Source organism: Panulirus ornatus, chromosome 5, assembly GCF_036320965.1.
Source record: "Panulirus ornatus isolate Po-2019 chromosome 5, ASM3632096v1, whole genome shotgun sequence".
Lineage (NCBI taxonomy): Eukaryota > Metazoa > Arthropoda > Malacostraca > Decapoda > Palinuridae > Panulirus > Panulirus ornatus.
Genome location: NC_092228.1, coordinates 37719455 through 37723886, shown reverse-complemented (window position 1 = coordinate 37723886; position 4432 = coordinate 37719455).

The window sequence follows — 4432 nt, the reverse complement described above, 5'->3', positions numbered from 1 at the left end:
GAAAATAGTAAACTTTTTTGGCGTAACAATGACTAATTTTTACCATTTCTGGATTAACATTTCAAGATTAAACGTAACCTTACCCGTCAATTGCACGTAAATTAAACGGAAGAAAGTCTTTTTCCTTACTTTTATTTATATGCCAGCGACTCGTAAAATCGAGGGCTTTAAATACAAAGCAAGTTAATAAAAAATTTCGATGGCATTAAAAAACCGTAAGTACATGTATAAGTTAAAGGGCATATATATAAAAACGTAAAGTAAATTGTAGAAGACGATAGCCTATAAAATAAATAGTAAGAAAATTTGTACCATGTCGAATGGCATATAAATAAAACGAAAGTCAATGTACAAGTCGAGGGTCAATATAATAAAACGAAAAGTAAATGTAAGTCGCTGGCATATAAATGAAACGTACGTAAATATACAAGTCGATGGCAGACAAATAAAACGAAAGTAAATGTACAAATCGATGGCATATAAATAAAACGTAAGTAAATGTACGAGTCGCTGGCATAAAACAAAACGTAAGAAAATGTACATTTACTTACTGTTTATTTATATGCCATCTAGTTATACAAAGTCAATGGCTTATATATAAAATGTAAGTAAATGTACGAGTCATGGCATATAAATAAAACGTAAGTAAATGTACAAGCAATGTATGTAGAGTAACGTAATCCCAACTTCTTAAAACCCCTAAAGAATTCCTAACATTTGTTTCTTACCCTTAAAAAATTTTTTACCATTTTCTACAATGACAAATTTTTTTACCATTTTCTGTGATTAGCATTTCAAGCCTAACGTAACCTAACCTGTCGATGGCATAATAAATAAAATGTAAGTAAAATTACAATTCGTTGTCATATAAAATAAATCGTAAAGTAAATGTACAGGTTGATGGCTTATAAATAGATTTTAAGTAAATGTACATGTCGACGGTATGTTAAATAAAAGGTAAGTAAATGTAAAAGTCGATATATATATATATAATAATATATATTATATATATAATAATATATATATATATTTATATATATATATATATATACATAGAGAGAGAGAGGAGAGAGAGAGAGAGAGGAGTAGAGAGAGAGAGGAGAGAGAGAGAGAGAGAGAGAAAGAAGAAAGAGAGAAGAGAGAGAGAGAGAGAGAGAGAGAGAGAGAGAAAGAGAGAGAGAGAGAGGAGAGAGAGAGAGAGTAACGTATCCAAACTTCTTAAACACTAAAAATTTCCTAACATGTGTTTGTTAACCCTTAAAAAGTTTACCATTGTATACACTGAATAACTTACCATTTTCTGTGATTATGATTTCAAGCCCAACGTCACCTAGACTATCGATCGCACATGAATAAAATGTAAGTAAATGTACGAGTCGCTGGTATAAAAATAAAACGTAAGTGAATGTATAATTCGATGGCATATAAATAAAACTTATGGAAATTTACAAGTCGATGGCTTATAAAAACGAAAGTGAATGTACAAGTATATATAGAGTAGCGTATCCCAACTACTTAAACCCTAAAAAATTCACATGTTTCTTACCACTAAAAATTTTAGCATTTTCAACAATTACTATTTTTTCTACCATTTTCTGTGATTATCAATTCAAACCTAACGTAACCTAACCTGTCGATGGCATGTAAATAAAACGTATGTACAAGACATGTATAGAGTAACGTATTAAACTTCTTAAACACTAGATAATTCATAACGTGTTGTAGAAAATGGTAAACTTTTAGGTGTAACCAATGAATAATTTCTACCATTTGTGATTATTATTTCAAGCCTAACATATCCTGACCTGTCGATGCCAAATAAATCAAACATAAGTAAATGTACAAGTCGATGGTATAAAAATAAAAAGTAAGTGAGTGTATAAATTCGATGGCATATAAAAAAAACTAAGTAAAATTAACAAGACGATTGTTTATAGATAAAACGTAAGTAAACGTACAAGTCGATGGCAAATAAATCAAACGTAAATAATGTAAAAGTCAATATATATATATATTATATATATATATATAATATAAGAGAGAGAGAAGAGAGAGAGAGAGAGAGAGAGAGAGAGAGAGAGAGAGAGAGAGAGAGAGAGAGAGAGAAACGTATCCCCAACTTTTTTAAACCCTAAAATATTCATAACATGTATCTGTTACCCCTAAAAATATTACCATTTTCTACAAGGACTAATTTTTACCATTTTCTATGATTATCATTTCAAGCCTTACGTAACCTAACCTGTCGATGGCATATAAGTAGAACGTAATAAATGTACAAGTCGATGACGTATATAAAACATATGTATATGTAAAAGTTCGATGGCCTATAGATAAAACGAAAGTAAATGTAGAAGTCGAAATATATAGAGTAACGTATCCCAAACATAGCACATGACATCAAAACCCTCGAGTTATTGTCAAGTTCTATCAGAGACACTGGGCGTGTATTTTGCAACCGTATCGCCAAATCCCTTACCTTAAGAACACTCAAATCGTTCCACAGTAATTACAAGTAGACCCAGTCACTTTTACCCAGATCAAATCATACACTTACTGGTAACTATTACTTTCAACGGTGTCTAATTTCTCCTAAAATCCCTTTAAGTTGCCCCAGGTACCTCGACATTAGTTTTCAATTCTGACATTCCTGATAACACTATCAAATGTATTACTGCGCTCTTCACACCACAAGACAACTAAAGGCAAGCTAAAGAATTTGTCGCACCAGACTTAAGTAAAAAAGTTCTTCGCAGCCAGACATTTAATGAAAGAGTTGAAACATATGACGCTGGACATCACAGGAGCTTTTCACCAGGAGTCGTTCAAAGTGGTGGAACCATCTGATGAGTTGTCAATGCTTATTGCCAAAGCAAAGAAGGCTTATGTCTCGCTCGGATTCATAGAATTGTTCAAAGAAATGAATGGATCCGTAACTGGGACTCTTGGCATCATCCACAGAGGAGCACTTGTTGCCAAGACTCACAGAAAACATAATTAATTCAACTTCCTAATGACCTACACAATTTGTTGAATTTGGCAATAAAAGTTGTTTATTTTGTAAAGAGCTCTTTATAATCTTTGCATCTCTGCACAGATGTTTGGACCTCATCACAAAGCTCTCCCGTTTCCACATGGATGTCCTCTGACCTTCAAAATGATATATGCAGGGTCGGCTCTATGAACGCAAGAGAGAGAGCAATTCTTTTCAATAAAGCCATAAACAAGTAGAAACTGTAAGACGCATTTACAGGAGAAAAGTTTTAGTTTTCACGAGCGTACCTTTTGCACATTTCTGGGTATCAACAACCTCAATCTACAAGTTAGAAACGCAATTATCATAGCGTATTATGCAATCAAAAGTTTCAAGGAGAAAACTGCTTCGAAAAACATTTGGACCTTTTCATAGTCCTCATAAACTCCAAACCAAATTTCAATGACTTCCTCACCGCTTCAAACAAAAATGCATGTAGGTTTTTTAAAATCCATTTTCCTGAGCAAAGAAGTTACTATTTTTAGTTTTTTTTTTTTTTGTTTTTTTTTTTACTTACAACACACAACAACCTACCAACGTTAAAGACTCCTGACTTGTGCTTCCCTTCCCATAAAAAAACCACTCACTCCCCCATTAAAAATCTACCAATCATCCTGACATCCCCGCATCCTCCCCTAAGCTCTATCACAAATCCAACTCCCTTGCCACCACCAGCACTACTGCAAAGCTTTCCTCAATTTCCCTAAAATTCTACATCTTTTACCACGACTACCCATCACCTCCCCAGACCAACACTTACTCCAGGTCCACACATATCATTCCTCTCCTCCTTCCTCTCCCACACTAAGCTGGTCCTCCTGGATGACCTCCAGAATCATACCGTTAACTCCATATACGATAACATCTCCATCAATACACTTTCCCAACATTAAATTCATACCTCGAACGAAGACACTTCCCCGTCAACCCCAGACCGTCCTCGACCCATGACCAACAACTCGTCAAAAAATTAATCGCAAACGAATGAAATTGGCTTATCTAGCAAACTTAAATCAATTGATTTTTTCCAAAAAAAAGATACCTAAAATATTGGCCATCCAACGTGTTCGGCAACGACAATAACCACCGCTTGACCGCTACTCTCCTTGTACACGTAAAAGTAGACCAGAACATTTTCTTCAGCAGTGGGGCTGCAATTACCTTCATTTTCTATCCTCACAAGGTCTCTATGGAGTTCCGATTACATTCCCATCTACCTTCAACTCTCATCTAATAACCTCATTATCATTACATGAAGTCCCATTGGGACACTTTCAGAAACTCACTAATCACACATACCGAAAAAATTGTCATTATCATCCGTCACCTTCACAGACACAACAATAGAGATAGGCAACTACAATCACAAATCATATGCAGCCTGTCAACAGTCTCCAA